This window comes from Pristiophorus japonicus, chromosome 6 (assembly GCF_044704955.1).
Source record: "Pristiophorus japonicus isolate sPriJap1 chromosome 6, sPriJap1.hap1, whole genome shotgun sequence".
Taxonomy (NCBI): Eukaryota; Metazoa; Chordata; class Chondrichthyes; family Pristiophoridae; genus Pristiophorus; species Pristiophorus japonicus.
This window is the reverse complement of record NC_091982.1, coordinates 127,799,026-127,815,878: the sequence shown is the minus strand read 5'-3', so window position 1 is coordinate 127,815,878 and position 16,853 is coordinate 127,799,026. Positions and strand designations below refer to the sequence as shown.

General features: G+C 62.3%; 1 protein-coding gene across 3 annotated transcripts in view; it reads left to right on the top strand.

Moving 5' to 3' along the window:
* LOC139265241 (gamma-aminobutyric acid receptor subunit gamma-4-like) overlaps positions 1 to 16,853 on the top strand; it is a 707,225-nt gene that overhangs the window by 303,418 nt on the left and 386,954 nt on the right. The gene's annotated exons all lie outside the window — the stretch shown is intronic.

The following is a 16,853-nucleotide window of genomic DNA, read 5'->3' as shown; positions in this document are numbered from 1 at the left end:
CACTCCCTCAATACTGCCCCTCCGACAGTGCAGCGTTCCCTCAGTACCACACCTCCGACAGTGCTGTACTCCCTCAGTGCTGCCCCTCCGACAGTGCAGCGTTGCCTCAGTACCACGCCTCCGACAGTGCAGCGCTCCCTCAGTACTGCCCCTCCGACAGTGCAGCACTCCCTCAATACTGCCCCTCCGACAGTGCAGTGTTACCTCAGTACCACGCCTCCGACAGTGCTGTACTCCCTCAGTGCTGCCCCTCCGACAGTGCAGCGCTCCCTCAGTACTGCCCCTCCGACAGTGCAGCACTCTCTCAGTACTGCCCCTCTGAGCGTGGCGCTGCCTCAGTACCACGCCTCCGACAGTGCTGTACTCCCTCAGTGCTGCCCCTCTGACAGTGCAGCGTTCCCTCAGTACCACGCCTCCGACAGTGCAGCGCTCCCTCAGTACTGCCCCTCCGACAGTGCAGCACTCCCTCAATACTGCCCCTCCGACAGTGCAGTGTTACCTCAGTACCACGCCTCCGACAGTGCTGTACTCCCTCAGTGCTGCCCCTCCGACAGTGCAGCGTTCCCTCAGTACCACGCCTCCGACAGTGCAGCGCTCCCTCAGTATCGCCCCGCCGACAGTGCGGCACTCCCTCAGTACTGCACCTCCGACAGTGCAGCACTCCCTCAGTACCGCCCCGCCGACAGTGCAGCACTCCCTCAGTATTGCCCCTCTGATAGTGCAGCACTCTCTCAGTACTGCCCCTCCGACAGTGCAGCAGTCCCTCAGTACCATCCCTCCGACCTTGCAGCACTCCCTCAGTACTGCCCCTCCGACAGTGTGGCACTCCCTCAGTACTGCCCCTCCGAAAGTGCAGCGTTCCCCTCGTACTGCAACTCCGACAGTGCAGCACTCCCTCAGTAGTGCCCTAGTGACAGTGCAGCAGTCCCTCAGTACCGCCCCTCTGACAGAGCAGCGCTCCCTCAGTACTGCACCTCCGACAGTGCAGCTCTCCCTCAGTATTGCACTTTGACAGTGTGGCGCTCCCTCAGTACTGCACCAGCGACAGTGCAGCATTCCCCTAGTACTGCCCCTCCGACAGTGCAGCACTCCCTCAGTACTGCACCAGCGACAGTGCAGCAGTCCCTCAGTACTGCCCCTCCGACAGTGTGGCACTCCCTCAGTACTGCCCCAGCGACAGTGCAGCAGTCCCTCAGTACCGCCCCTCTGACAGAGCAGCCCTCCCTCAGTACTGCACCTCCGACAGTGCAGCTCTCCCTCAGTATTGCACTTTGACAGTGTGGCGCTCCCTCAGTACTGCTCTTCCGACAGTGCAGCACTCCCTCAGTACCGCCCCTCCAACAGTGCAGCGCTCACTCAGTACCACCCCTCTGACAGTGCGGCGCTCACTCAGTACTGCCCCTCCAACAGTGCAGTGTTACCTCAGTACCACGCCTCCGACAGTGCTGTACTCCCTCATTGCTGCCCCTCCGACAGTGCAACACTCCCTCAATACTACTCCTCTGACAGTGCAGCGTTCCCTCAGTACCACGCTTCCGACAGTGCTGTACTCCCTCAGTGCTGCCCCTCCGACAGTGCAGCGCTCCCTCAGTACTGCCCCTCCGACAGTGCAGCTCTTCCTCAGTACTGTACCTCCGACAGTGCAGCACTCCCTCAGTGCTGCCCCTCTGACAGTGCCACACTCCCTCAGTACTGAGTACTGCCCCTCCGACAATGCAGCACGACCTCATTACTGCCCCTCCGACAGTGCAGCGTCCCCTCAGTACCATGCCTCCGACAGAGCAGCACTCCATCAGTACTGCTCCTCCGACAGTGCAGCACTCCCTCAATACTGCCCCTCCGACAGTGCAGCGTTCCCTCCGTACCACGCCTCCGACAGTGCAGCGCTCCCAGAGTACTGCCCCTCCGACAGTGCAGTGTTACCTCAGTACCACGCCTCCGACAGTGCTGTACTCCCTCAGTGCTGCCCCTCCGACAGTGCAGCGTTGCCTCAGTACCACGCCTCCGACAGTGCAGCGCTCCCTCAGTACTGCCCCTCCGACAGTGCAGCACTCCCTCAATACTGCCCCTCCGACAGTGCAGTGTTACCTCAGTACCACGCCTCCGACAGTGCTGTACTCCCTCAGTGCTGCCCCTCCGACAGTGCAGCGCTCCCTCAGTACTGCCCCTCCGACAGTGCAGCACTCTCTCAGTACTGCCCCTCTGAGCGTGGCGCTGCCTCAGTACCACGCCTCCGACAGTGCTGTACTCCCTCAGTGCTGCCCCTCCGACAGTGCAGCGTTCCCTCAGTACCACGCCTCCGACAGTGCAGCGCCCCCTCAGTACTGCCCCTCCGACAGTGCAGCACTCCCTCAATACTGCCCCTCCGACAGTGCAGTGTTACCTCAGGACCACGCCTCCGACAGTGCTGTACTCCCTCAGTGCTGCCCCTCCGACAGTGCAGCGTTCCCTCAGTACCACGCCTCCGACAGTGCAGCGCTCCCTCAGTATTGCCCCGCCGACAGTGCGGCACTCCCTCAGTACTGCACCTCCGACAGTGCAGCACTCTATCAGTACCGCCCCGCCGACAGTGCAGCACTCCCTCAGTATTGCCCCTCTGATAGTGCAGCACTCTCTCAGTACTGCCCCTCCGACAGTGCAGCAGTCCCTCAGTACCATCCCTCCGACCGTGCAGCACTCCCTCAGTACTGCCCCTCCGACAGTGTGGCACTCCCTCAGTACTGCCCCTCCGAAAGTGCAGCGTTCCCCTCGTACTGCATCTCCGACAGTGCAGCACTCCCTCAGTAGTGCCCTAGTGACAGTGCAGCAGTCCCTCAGTACCGCCCCTCTGACAGAGCAGCGCTCCCTCAGTACTGCACCTCCGACAGTGCAGTTCTCCCTCAGTATTGCACTTTGACAGTGTGGCGCTCCCTCAGTACTGCTCTTCCGACAGTGCAGCACTCCCTCAGTACCGCCCCTCCAACAGTGCGGCGCTCACTCAGTACCACCCCTCTGACAGTGCGGCGCTCACTCAGTACTGCCCCTCCAACAGTGCGGCGCTCACTCAATATTAACCCTCCGACAGTGCAGCGTTCCCTCAGCACTGCCCCTCAGACAGTGCAGCACTACCTCAGTACCGCCCCGCCGACAGCGCAGCACTCCCTCAGTACTGCCCCTCCGACAGTGCAGCGTTCCCTCAGTACTGCCCCAGCGACAGTGCAGCACTCCCTCAGTACCGCCCCGCCGACAGCGCAGCGTTCCCTCAGTACAGCCGCTCCGACAGTGCAGCGTTCCCTCAGTACAGCCGCTCCGACAGTGCAGCGTTCCCCCAGTACCGCCTCTCCGACAGTACGGTACTCCCTGAGTGCGGCCCCTCTGACAGTGCGGCGCTCCCTCAGTACTGCACATCTGACAATGCAGCGCTTCCTCAGTACTGCCCCTCCGACACTACGGCACTTCCTGACTGCTGCCCCTCTGACAATGCAGCGCTCACTCAGTACTGCCCCGCCGACAGTGCAGCTCTCCCTCAGTACTGCAACTCCGACAGAGCAGCATTCCCTCAGTACTGACCCTCCGACAGTGCAGCGGTCCCTCAGTACCATCCCTCAGACAGTGCAGCACTCCCTCAGCACTGCACCTTTGACAGTGCTGCACTCCCTCAGTACCACCCCTCTGACAGTGCAGCGATCCCTCAGTACTACCCCTCTGACAGTGGAGCACTCCCTCAGTACTACCCCTCCGACAGTGCAGCGTTCCCTCTGTACTGCCGCTTCGACAGTGCGGCTCTCCCTCAGTACTGCCCCTCTGACAGTGCGGCTCTCCCTCAGTGCTGCCCCTCTGACAGTGCAGCACTCCCTCAGTGCTGCCCCTCTGACAGCGCGGCGCTCCCTCAGTACTGCCCCTCTGACCGCAGCGCTCCCTCAGTAACACCCCTCCAACAGTGCTGTACTCCCTCAGTGCTGCCCCTCCGACAGTGCGGCGCTCCCTCAGTACCGCCCCGCCGACAGTGCGGCGCTCCCTCAGGACTGCCACTGCGACAGTGCGGCTCTCCCTCAGTACTGCCGCTCCAAGAGTGCAGCGCTCCCTCAGTACTGCCCCTCCGACAGTGCGGCTCTCCCTCAGTACTGCCCCTCCAACAGTGTGGCACTCCCTCAGTACTGCCCCTCCGACAGTGCAGCGTTCCCCTAGTACTGCCCCTCCGACAGTGCGACGCTCCCTCAGTACCGCCCCTCCGACAGTGCAGCACTCCCTCAGTACTGCCCCAGCGACAGTGCAGCAGTCCCTCAGTACCATCCCTCCGACCGTGCAGCACTCCCTCAGTACTGCCCCTCCGACAGTGTGGCACTCCCTCAGTACTGCCGCTCCGACAGTGCAGCACTCCCTCAGTACTGCACCAGCGACAGTGCAGCAGTCCCTCAGTACTGCCCCTCCGACAGTGCAGCACTCCCTCAGTACTGCACCAGCGACAGTGCAGCAGTCCCTCAGTACTGCCCCTCCGACAGTGTGGCACTCCCTCAGTACTGCCCCAGCGACAGTGCAGCAGTCCCTCAGTACCGCCCCTCTGACAGAGCAGCGCTCCCTCAGTACTGCACCTCCGACAGTGCAGCTCTCCCTCAGTATTGCACTTTGACAGTGTGGCGCTCCCTCAGTACTGCTCTTCCGACAGTGCAGCACTCCCTCAGTACCGCCCCTCCAACAGTGCGGCGCTCACTCAGTACTGCCCCTCCAACAGTGCGGCGCTCACTCAATATTAACCCTCCGACAGTGCAGCGTTCCCTCAGCACTGCCCCTCCGACAGTGCAGCACTACCTCAGTACCGCCCCGCCGACAGCGCAGCACTCCCTCAGTACTGCCTCTCCGACAATGCAGCGTTCCCCCAGTACCGCCTCTCCGACAGTACGGCACTCCCTGAGTGCTGCCCCTCTGACAGTGCGGCGCTCCCTCAGAACTGCCCTCCGACAGTGCATCGTTCCCTCATTACTGCCCCTCTGACAGTGCGGCGCTCCCTCAGTACTGCCCCTCCGACAGTGCTGCAGTCCCTCAGTAGTGCCCCTCTGACCATGCAGCGATCCCTCACTATTGCCCCTCCGACAGTGCAGCGCTCCTTCAGTACTGCACATCTGACAATGCAGCGCTCCCTCAGTACTGCCCCTCCGACAGTGCAGCACTCCCTCAATACTGCCCCTCTGACAGTGCAGTGTTACCTCAGTACCACGCCTCCGACAGTGCTGTACTCCCTCAGTGCTGCCCCTCCGACAGTGCAGCGCTCCCTCAGTACTGCCCCTCTGAGCGCGGCGCTCCCTCAGTAACACCCCTCCGACAGTGCTGTACTCCCTCAGTGCTGCCCCTTCGACAGTGCAGCGCTCCCTCAGTACTGCCCCTCTGACAGTGCAGCTCTTCCTCAGTACTGTACCTCCGACAGTGCAGCACAACCTCAGAACAGCCCCTCCGACAGTGCAGCGCTCCCTCAGTACTGCCCCTCCGACAGTGCAGCGCTCCCTCAGTACTGCCCCTCCGACAGTGCAGTGTTACCTCAGTACCACGCCTCCGACAGTGCTGTACTCCCTCATTGCTGCCCCTCCGACAGTGCAACACTCCCTCAATACTACTCCTCTGACACTGCAGCGTTCCCTCAGTACCACGCTTCCGACAGTGCTGTACTCCCTCAGTGCTGCCCCTCCGACAGTGCAGCGCTCCCTCAGTGCTGCCCCTCCGACAGTGCAGCACTCCCTCAGTGCTGCCCCTCTGACAGCGCGGCGCTCCCTCAGTACTGCCCCTCCGACAGTGCAGCTCTTCCTCAGTACTGTACCTCCGACAGTGCAGCACTCCCTCAGTGCTGCCCCTCTGACAGTGCCACACTCCCTCAGTACTGAGTACTGCCCCTCCGACAATGCAGCACGACCTCATTACTGCCCCTCCGACAGTGCAGCGTCCCCTCAGTACCATGCCTCCGACAGAGCAGCACTCCATCAGTACTGCCCCTCCGACAGTGCAGCACTCCCTCAATACTGCCCCTCCGACAGTGCAGCGTTCCCTCCGTACCACGCCTCCGACAGTGCAGCGCTCCCAGAGTACTGCCCCTCCGACAGTGCAGTGTTACCTCAGTACCACGCCTCCGACAGTGCTGTACTCCCTCAGTGCTGCCCCTCCGACAGTGCAACACTCCCTCAATACTGCCCCTCCGACAGTGCAGCGTTCCCTCAGTACCACGCCTCCGACAGTGCAGCGCTCCCTCAGTACTGCCCCTCCGACAGTGCAGCACTCCCTCAATACTGCCCCTCCGACAGTGCAGTGTTACCTCAGTACCACGCCTCCGACAGTGCTGTACTCCCTCAGTACTGCCCCTCCGACAGTGCAGCACTCTCTCAGTACTGCCCCTCTGAGCGTGGCGCTGCCTCAGTACCACGCCTCCGACAGTGCTGTACTCCCTCAGTGCTGCCCCTCTGACAGTGCAGCGTTCCCTCAGTACCACGCCTCCGACAGTGCAGCGCTCCCTCAGTACTGCCCCTCCGACAGTGCAGCACTCCCTCAATACTGCCCCTCCGACAGTGCAGTGTTACCTCAGTACCACGCCTCCGACAAGTGCTGTACTCCCTCAGTGCTGCCCCTCCGACAGTGCAGCGTTCCCTCAGTACCACGCCTCCGACAGTGCAGCGCTCCCTCAGTATCGCCCCGCCGACAGTGCGGCACTCCCTCAGTACTGCACCTCCGACAGTGCAGCACTCTATCAGTACCGCCCCGCCGACAGTGCAGCACTCCCTCAGTATTGCCCCTCTGATAGTGCAGCACTCTCTCAGTACTGCCCCTCCGACAGTGCAGCAGTCCCTCAGTACCATCCCTCCGACCTTGCAGCACTCCCTCAGTACTGCCCCTCCGACAGTGTGGCACTCCCTCAGTACTGCCCCTCCGAAAGTGCAGCGTTCCCCTCGTACTGCAACTCCGACAGTGCAGCACTCCCTCAGTAGTGCCCTAGTGACAGTGCAGCAGTCCCTCAGTACCGCCCCTCTGACAGAGCAGCGCTCCCTCAGTACTGCACCTCCGACAGTGCAGCTCTCCCTCAGTATTGCACTTTGACAGTGTGGCGCTCCCTCAGTACTGCACCAGCGACAGTGCAGCATTCCCCTAGTACTGCCCCTCCGACAGTGCAGCACTCCCTCAGTACTGCACCAGCGACAGTGCAGCAGTCCCTCAGTACTGCCCCTCCGACAGTGTGGCACTCCCTCAGTACTGCCCCAGCGACAGTGCAGCAGTCCCTCAGTACCGCCCCTCTGACAGAGCAGCCCTCCCTCAGTACTGCACCTCCGACAGTGCAGCTCTCCCTCAGTATTGCACTTTGACAGTGTGGCGCTCCCTCAGTACTGCTCTTCCGACAGTGCAGCACTCCCTCAGTACCGCCCCTCCAACAGTGCAGCGCTCACTCAGTACCACCCCTCTGACAGTGCGGCGCTCACTCAGTACTGCCCCTCCAACAGTGCGGCGCTCACTCAATATTAACCCTCCGACAGTGCAGCGTTCCCTCAGCACTGCCCCTCCGACAGTGCAGCACTACCTCAGTACCGCCCTTCCGACAGTGCGGCGCTCCCTCAGTACTGCACATCTGACAATGCAGCGCTTCCTCAGTACTGCCCCTCCGACAGTACGGCACTTCCTGACTGCTGCCCCTCTGACAATGCAGCGCTCACTCAGTACTGCCCCTCCGACAGTGCGGCGCTCCCTCAGTACTGCCCCTCCGACAGTGCAGCTCTCTCTCAGTACTGCAACTCCGACAGAGCAGCATTCCCTCAGTACTGACCCTCCGACAGTGCAGCGGTCCCTCAGTACCATCCCTCAGACAGTGCAGCACTCCCTCAGCACTGCACCTTTGACAGTGCTGCACTCCCTCAGTACCACCCCTCTGACAGTGCAGCGCTCCCTCAGTACTACCCCTCTGACAGTGGAGCACTCCCTCAGTACTGCCCATCCGACAGTGCAGCGTTCCCTCTGTACTGCCCCTTCGACAGTGCGGCTCTCCCTCAGTACTGCCCCTCTGACAGTGCAGCACTCCCTCAGTGCTGCCCCTCTGACAGCGCGGCGCTCCCTCAGTACTGCCCCTCTGACCGCAGCGCTCCCTCAGTAACACCCCTCCAACAGTGCTGTACTCCCTCAGTGCTGCCCCTCCGACAGTGCGGCGCTCCCTCAGTACCGCCCCGCCGACAGTGCGGCGCTCCCTCAGGACTGCCACTGCGACAGTGCGGCTCTCCCTCAGTACTGCCGCTCCAAGAGTGCAGCGCTCCCTCAGTACTGCCCCTCCGACAGTGCGGCTCTCCCTCAGTACTGCCCCTCCGACAGTGTGGCACTCCCTCAGTACTGCCCCTCCGACAGTGCAGCGTTCCCCTAGTACTGCCCCTCCGACAGTGCGACGCTCCCTCAGTACCGCCCCTCCGACAGTGCAGCACTCCCTCAGTACTGCCCCTCCGACAGTGCAGCGTTCCCCTAGTACTGCCCCTCCGACAGTGCAGCACTCCCTCAGTACTGCCCCTCCGACAGTGCAGCATTCCCCGAGTACTGCCCCTCCGACAGTGCAGCACTCCCTCAGTACTGCACCAGCGACAGTGCAGCAGTCCCTCAGTACTGCCCCTCCGACAGTGTGGCACTCCCTCAGTACTGCCCCAGCGACAGTGCAGCAGTCCCTCAGTACCGCCCCTCTGACAGAGCAGCGCTCCCTCAGTACTGCACTTTGACAGTGTGGCGCTCCCTCAGTACTGCTCTTCCGACAGTGCAGCACTCCCTCAGTACCGCCCCTCCAACAGTGCGGCGCTCACTCAGTACCGCCCCTCTGACAGTGCGGCGTTCCCTCAGTACTGCCCCTCTGACAGTGCAATGTTCCCTCAGTACCATCCTTCCGACAGTGCGGCACTCCCTCAGTACCGCCCCTCCAACAGTGCGGCGCTCACTCAGTACTGCCCCTCCAACAGTGCGGCGCTCACTCAATATTAACCCTCCGACAGTGCAGCGTTCCCTCAGCACTGCCCCTCCGACAGTGCAGCACTACCTCAGTACCGCCCCGCCGACAGCGCAGCACTCCCTCAGTACTGCCTCTCCGACAATGCAGCGTTCCCCCAGTACCGCCTCTCCGACAGTACGGCACTCCCTGAGTGCTGCCCCTCTGACAGTGCGGCGCTCCCTCAGTACTGCACATCTGACAATGCAGCGCTTCCTCAGTACTGCCCCTCCGACAGTACGGCACTTCCTGACTGCTGCCCCTCTGACAATGCAGCGCTCACTCAGTACTGCCCCGCCGACAGTGCAGCACTCTCTCAGTACTGCCCCGGCGACAATGCAGCAGTCCCTCAGTACTGCCCCTCCGACAGTGCGGCGCTCCCTCAGTACTGCCCCTCCGACAGTGCAGCTCTCCCTCAGTACTGCAACTCCGACAGAGCAGCATTCCCTCAGTACTGACCCTCCGACAGTGCAGCGGTCCCTCAGTACCATCCCTCAGACAGTGCAGCACTCCCTCAGCACTGCACCTTTGACAGTGCTGCACTCCCTCAGTACCACCCCTCTGACAGTGCAGCGCTCCCTCAGTACTACCCCTCTGACAGTGGAGCACTCCCTCAGTACTGCCCATCCGACAGTGCAGCGTTCCCTCTGTACTGCCCCTTCGACAGTGCGGCTCTCCCTCAGTACTGCCCCTCTGACAGTGCAGCACTCCCTCAGTGCTGCCCCTCTGACAGCGCGGCGCTCCCTCAGTACTGCCCCTCTGACCGCAGCGCTCCCTCAGTAACACCCCTCCAACAGTGCTGTACTCCCTCAGTGCTGCCCCTCCGACAGTGCGGCGCTCCCTCAGTACCGCCCCGCCGACAGTGCGGCGCTCCCTCAGGACTGCCACTGCGACAGTGCGGCTCTCCCTCAGTACTGCCGCTCCAAGAGTGCAGCGCTCCCTCAGTACTGCCCCTCCGACAGTGCGGCTCTCCCTCAGTACTGCCCCTCCGACAGTGTGGCACTCCCTCAGTACTGTCCTCCGACAGTGCAGCGTTCCCCTAGTACTGCCCCTCCGACAGTGCGACGCTCCCTCAGTACCGCCCCTCCAACAGTGCAGCACTCCCTCAGTACTGCCCCTCCGACAGTGCAGCGTTCCCCTAGTACTGCCCCTCCGACAGTGCAGCACTCCCTCAGTACTGCCCCTCCGACAGTGCAGCATTCCCCTAGTACTGCCCCTCCGACAGTGCAGCACTCCCTCAGTACTGCACCAGCGACAGTGCAGCAGTCCCTCAGTACTGCCCCTCCGACAGTGTGGCACTCCCTCAGTACTGCCCCAGCGACAGTGCAGCAGTCCCTCAGTACCGCCCCTCTGACAGAGCAGCGCTCCCTCAGTACTGCACCTCCGACAGTGCAGCTCTCCCTCAGTATTGCACTTTGACAGTGTGGCGCTCCCTCAGTACTGCTCTTCCGACAGTGCAGCACTCCCTCAGTACCGCCCCTCCAACAGTGCGGCGCTCACTCAGTACCGCCCCTCTGACAGTGCGGCGTTCCCTCAGTACTGCCCCTCTGACAGTGCGATGTTCCCTCAGTACCATCCTTCCGACAGTGCAGCACTCCCTCAGTATTGCACTTTGACAGTGTGGCGCTCCCTCAGTACTGCTCTTCCGACAGTGCAGCACTCCCTCAGTACCGCCCCTCCAACAGTGCGGCGCTCACTCAGTACTGCCCCTCCAACAGTGCGGCGCTCACTCAATATTAACCCTCCGACAGTGCAGCGTTCCCTCAGCACTGCCCCTCCGACAGTGCAGCACTACCTCAGTACCGCCCCGCCGACAATGCAGCGTTCCCCCAGTACCGCCTCTCCGACAGTACGGCACTCCCTGAGTGCTGCCCCTCTGACAGTGCGGCGCTCCCTCAGAACTGCCCTCCGACAGTGCAGCGCTTCCTCATTACTGCCCCTCTGACAGTGCGGCACTCCCTCAGTAGTGCCCCTCTGACCATGCAGCGATCCCTCACTATTGCCCCTCCGACAGTGCAGCGCTCCTTCAGTACTGCACATCTGACAATGCAGCGCTCCCTCAGTACCGCCCCACCGACAGTGCGGCGCTCCCTCAGTACTGCACATCTGACAATGCAGCGCTTCCTCAGTACTGCCCCTCCGACAGTGCTGCAGTCCCTCAGTACTGCACATCTGACAATGTAGCGCTCCCTCAGTACTGCCCCGCCGACAGTGCAGCACTCTCTCAGTAATGCCCCGGCGACAATGCAGCAGTCCCTCAGTACTGCCCCTCCGACAGTGCAGCACTCCCTCAGTATTGTCCCTCTGACAGTGCAGCGTTACCTCAGTACTGCCCCTCCGACAGTGCGGCGCTCCCTGAGTACCGCCCTTCCGACAGTGAGACATTCCCTCAGTACAGCCCTTCCGACAGTGTGTCACCCCCTCAGTACTGCCCCTCCGACAGTACGGCGCTCCCTCACTACTGCCGCTCCAAGAGTGCAGCGCTCCATCAGTACTGCCCCTCCGACAGTGCAGCACTCCCTCAATACTGCCGCTCCGACAGTGCAGCGGTCCCTCAGTACCACGCCTCCGACAGTGCAGCGCTCCCTCAGTACTGCCCCTCGGACAGTGCAGCACTCCCTCAATACTGCCCCTCCGACAGTGCAGTGTTACCTCAGTACCGCGCCTCCAACAATGCTGTACTCCCTCGGTGCTGCCCCTCCGACAGTGCAACACTCCCTCAATACTGCCCCTCCGACAGTGCAGCGTTCCCTCAGTACAACGCCTCCGACAGTGCAGCGCTCCCTCAGTACTGCCCCTCCGACAGTGCAGCACTCCCTCAATACTGCCCCTCTGACAGTGCAGTGTTACCTCAGTACCACGCCTCCGACAGTGCTGTACTCCCTCAGTGCTGCCCCTCCGACAGTGCAGCGCTCCCTCAGTACTGCCCCTCTGAGCGCGGCGCTCCCTCAGTAACACCCCTCCGACAGTGCTGTACTCCCTCAGTGCTGCCCCTCCGACAGTGCAGCGCTCCCTCAGTACTGCCCCTCCGACAGTGCAGCTCTTCCTCAGTACTGTACCTCCGACAGTGCAGCACAACCTCAGAACAGCCCCTCCGACAGTGCAGCGCTCCCTCAGTACTGCCCCTCCGACAGTGCAGCGCTCCCTCAGTACTGCCCCTCCGACAGTGCAGTGTTACCTCAGTACCACGCCTCCGACAGTGCTGTACTCCCTCATTGCTGCCCCTCCGACAGTGCAACACTCCCTCAATACTACTCCTCTGACAGTGCAGCGTTCCCTCAGTACCACGCTTCCGACAGTGCTGTACTCCCTCAGTGCTGCCCCTCCGACAGTGCAGCGCTCCCTCAGTGCTGCCCCTCCGACAGTGCAGCACTCCCTCAGTGCTGCCCCTCTGACAGTGCCACACTCCCTCAGTACTGAGTACTGCCCCTCCGACAATGCAGCACGACCTCATTACTGCCCCTCCGACAGTGCAGCGTCCCCTCAGTACCATGCCTCCGACAGAGCAGCACTCCATCAGTACTGCCCCTCCGACAGTGCAGCACTCCCTCAATACTGCCCCTCCGACAGTGCAGCGTTCCCTCCGTACCACGCCTCCGACAGTGCAGCGCTCCCAGAGTACTGCCCCTCCGACAGTGCAGTGTTACCTCAGTACCACGCCTCCGACAGTGCTGTACTCCCTCAGTGCTGCCCCTCCGACAGTGCAACACTCCCTCAATACTGCCCCTCCGACAGTGCAGCGTTCCCTCAGTACCACGCCTCCGACAGTGCAGCGCTCCCTCAGTACTGCCCCTCCAACAGTGCAGCGCTCCCTCAGTACTGCCCCTCCAACAGTGCAGCACTCCCTCAATACTGCCCCTCCGACGGTGCAGTGTTACCTCAGTACCACGCCTCCGACAGTGCTGTACTCCCTCAGTGCTGCCCCTCCGACAGTGCAGCGTTGCCTCAGTACCACGCCTCCGACAGTGCAGCGCTCCCTCAGTACTGCCCCTCCGACAGTGCAGCACTCCCTCAATACTGCCCCTCCGACAGTGCAGTGTTACCTCAGTACCACGCCTCCGACAGTGCTGTACTCCCTCATTGCTGCCCCTCCGACAGTGCAGCGCTCCCTCAGTACTGCCCCTCCGACAGTGCAGCACTCTCTCAGTACTGCCCCTCTGAGCGTGGCGCTGCCTCCGCCTCCGACAGTGCTGTACTCCCTCAGTGCTGCCCCTCCGACAGTGCAGCGTTCCCTCAGTACCACGCCTCCGACAGTGCAGCGCTCCCTCAGTACTGCCCCTCCGACAGTGCAGCACTCCCTCAATACTGCCCCTCCGACAGTGCAGTGTTACCTCAGTACCACGCCTCCGACAGTGCTGTACTCCCTCAGTGCTGCCCCTCCGACAGTGCAGCGTTCCCTCAGTACCACGCCTCCGACACTGCAGCGCTCCCTCAGTATCGCCCCGCCGACAGTGCGGCACTCCCTCAGTACTGCACCTCCGACAGTGCAGCACTCTATCAGTACCGCCCCGCCGACAGTGCAGCACTCCCTCAGTATTGCCCCTCTGATAGTGCAGCACTCTCTCAGTACTGCCCCTCCGACAGTGCAGCAGTCCCTCAGTACCATCCCTCCGACCGTGCAGCACTCCCTCAGTACTGCCCCTCCGACAGTGTGGCACTCCCTCAGTACTGCCCCTCCGAAATTGCAGCGTTCCCCTCGTACTGCAACTCCGACAGTGCAGCACTCCCTCAGTAGTGCCCTAGTGACAGTGCAGCAGTCCCTCAGTACCGCCCCTCTGACAGAGCAGCGCTCCCTCAGTACTGCACCTCCGACAGTGCAGCTCTCCCTCAGTATTGCACTTTGACAGTGTGGCGCTCCCTCAGTACTGCTCTTCCGACAGTGCAGCACTCCCTCAGTACCACCCCTCTGACAGTGCAGCGCTCACTCAGTACTGCCCCTCCAACAGTGCGGCGCTCACTCAGTACCACCCCTCTGACAGTGCGGCGCTCACTCAGTACTGCCCCTCCAACAGTGCGGCGCTCACTCAATATTAACCCTCCGACAGTGCAGCGTTCCCTCAGCACTGCCCCTCAGACAGTGCAGCACTACCTCAGTACCGCCCCGCCGACAGCGCAGCGTTCCCTCAGTACAGCCGCTCCGACAGTGCAGCGTTCCCTCAGTACAGCCGCTCCGACAGTGCAGCGTTCCCCCAGTACCGCCTCTCCGACAGTACGGTACTCCCTGAGTGCTGCCCCTCTGACAGTGCGGCGCTCCCTCAGTACTGCACATCTGACAATGCAGCGCTTCCTCAGTACTGCCCCTCCGACAGTACGGCACTTCCTGACTGCTGCCCCTCTGACAATGCAGCGCTCACTCAGTACTGCCCCGCCGACAGTGCAGCACTCTCTCAGTACTGCCCCGGCGACAATGCAGCAGTCCCTCAGTACTGCCCCTCCGACAGTGCGGCGCTCCCTCAGTACTGCCCCTCCGACAGTGCAGCTCTCCCTCAGTACTGCAACTCCGACAGAGCAGCATTCCCTCAGTACTGACCCTCCGACAGTGCAGCGGTCCCTCAGTACCATCCCTCAGACAGTGCAGCACTCCCTCAGCACTGCACCTTTGACAGTGCTGCACTCCCTCAGTAGTGCCCCTCTGACCATGCAGCGATCCCTCACTATTGCCCCTCCGACAGTGCGGCACTCCCTCAGTACTGCACATCTGACAATGCAGCGCTCCCTCAGTACCGCCCCGCCGACAGTGCGGCGCTCCCTCAGTACTGCACATCTGACAATGCAGCGCTTCCTCAGTACTGCCCCTCCGACAGTGCTGCAGTCCCTCAGTACTGCACATCTGACAATGCAGCGCTCCCTCAGTACCGCCCCGCCGACAGTGCAGCACTCTCTCAGTACTGCCCCGGCGACAATGCAGCAGTCCCTCAGTACTGCCCCTCCGACAGTGCGGCGCTCCCTCAGTACCGCCCCTCTGACAGTGCAGTGTTCACTCAGTACCTCCCCTCCGAAAGTGCGACACTCACTCAGTACTGCCCCTCCAACAGTGTGGCACTCACTCAGTACTGCCCCTCCGACAGTGCAGCGTTCCCCTAGTACTGCCCCTCCGACAGTGCGACACTCCCTCAGTACCGCCCCTCCGACAGTGCAGCACTCCCTCAGTACTGCCCCAGCGACAGTGCAGCAGTCCCTCAGTACTGCCCCTCCAACAGTGCGGCGCTCCCTCAGTACCGCCCCTCCGACAGTGCAGCACTCCCTCAGTACTGCCCCAGTGACAGTGCAGCAGTCCCTCAGTACTGCCCCTCCAACAGTGCGGCGCTCCCTCAGTACCGCCCCTCCGACAGTGCAGCGTTCCCCCAGTACCGCCCCTCCGACAGTACGGCACTCCCTGACTGCTGCCCCTCTGACAGTGTGGCGCTCCCTCAGAACTGCCCTCTGACAGTGCGGCGCTTCCTCAGTACTGCACATCTGACAATGCAGCGCTTCCTCAGTACTGCCCCTCTGACAGTGCAGCGCTCCCTCAGTACCGCCCCTCCGACCATGCAGCGATCCGTCACTATTGCCCCTCCGACAGTGCAGCGCTCCCTCAGTACAACGCATCCGACAGTGCAGCGCTCCCTCAGTATTGCCCCGCCGACAGTACGGCGCTCCCTCAGTACTGCACCTCTGACAGTGCAGCGCTCCCTCAGTACTGGACCTCCGACAGTGCGGCGCTCCCTCAGTACTGCACCTCTGACAGTGCAGCGCTCCCTCAGTCCTGGACCTCCGACAGTGCAGGGCTCTCTCAGTACTGCCCAGGCGACAATGCAGCAGTCCCTCAGTACTGCCCCTCCGAAAGTGCAGCTCTCCCTCAGTACTGCCCCTCCGACAGTGCGGCGCTCCCTCAGTACTGCCCCTCCGACAGTGCAGCTCTCCCTCAGTACTGCCCCTCCGACAGTGCAGCTCTCCCTCAGTACTGCACCTCCGACAGTGCAGTGTTCCCTCAGTACTGCACCTCTGACAGTGCAGCGTTCCCTCAGTACTGCCCCTCCGACAGTGCAGCGCTCCCTCAGTACTGGACCTCCGACAGTGCAGCGCTCTCTCAGTACTGCCCCGGCGACAATGCAGCAGTCCCTCAGTACTGCACCTCTGACAGTGCAGCACTCCCTCAGTACCGCCCCTCCAACAGTGCGGCGCTCCCTCAGTACCGCCCCTCTGACAGTGCACGGTTCCCTCAGTACCGCCCCTCCGAATGTGCGACACTCACTCAGTACTGCCCCTCCGACAGTGTGGCACTCCCTCAGTACTGCCCCTCCGACAGTGCAGCATTCCCCAAGTACTGCCCCTCCGACAGTGCGGCGCTCCCTCAGTACCGCCCCTCCGACAGTGCAGCACTCCCTCAGTACTGCCCCAGCGACAGTGCAGCAGTCCCTCAGTACCAAGCCTCCGACAGTGCAGCGCTCCCTCAGTATCGCCCCGCCGACAGTGCGGCACTCCCTCAGTACTGCACCTCCGACAGTGCAGCACTCTATCATACCGCCCCGCCGACAGTGCAGCGCTCCCTCAGTATTGCCCCTCTGACAGTGCAGCACTCCCTCAGTACCGCCACTCCGACAGTGCAGCGCTCCCTCAGTACTGCCCCTCTGACAGTGCGACACTCCCACAGTACTGCCCCTCTGTCAGTGTGTCACTCCCTTAGTACTGCCTCTCCGACAGTGCAGCGTTCCCCCAGTACCGCCCCTTCAAAAGTGCAGCAGTCCCTCAGTACTGCCCCTCCGACAGTGCGGCGCTCCCTCAGTACTGCCCCTCCGACAGTGCAGCGCTCCCTCAGTACTGCCCCTCCGACAGTGCAGCTCTCCCTCAGTACTGCACCTCCGACAGAGCAGCATTCCCTCAGTACTGCCCCTCCGACAGTGCAGCGGTCCCT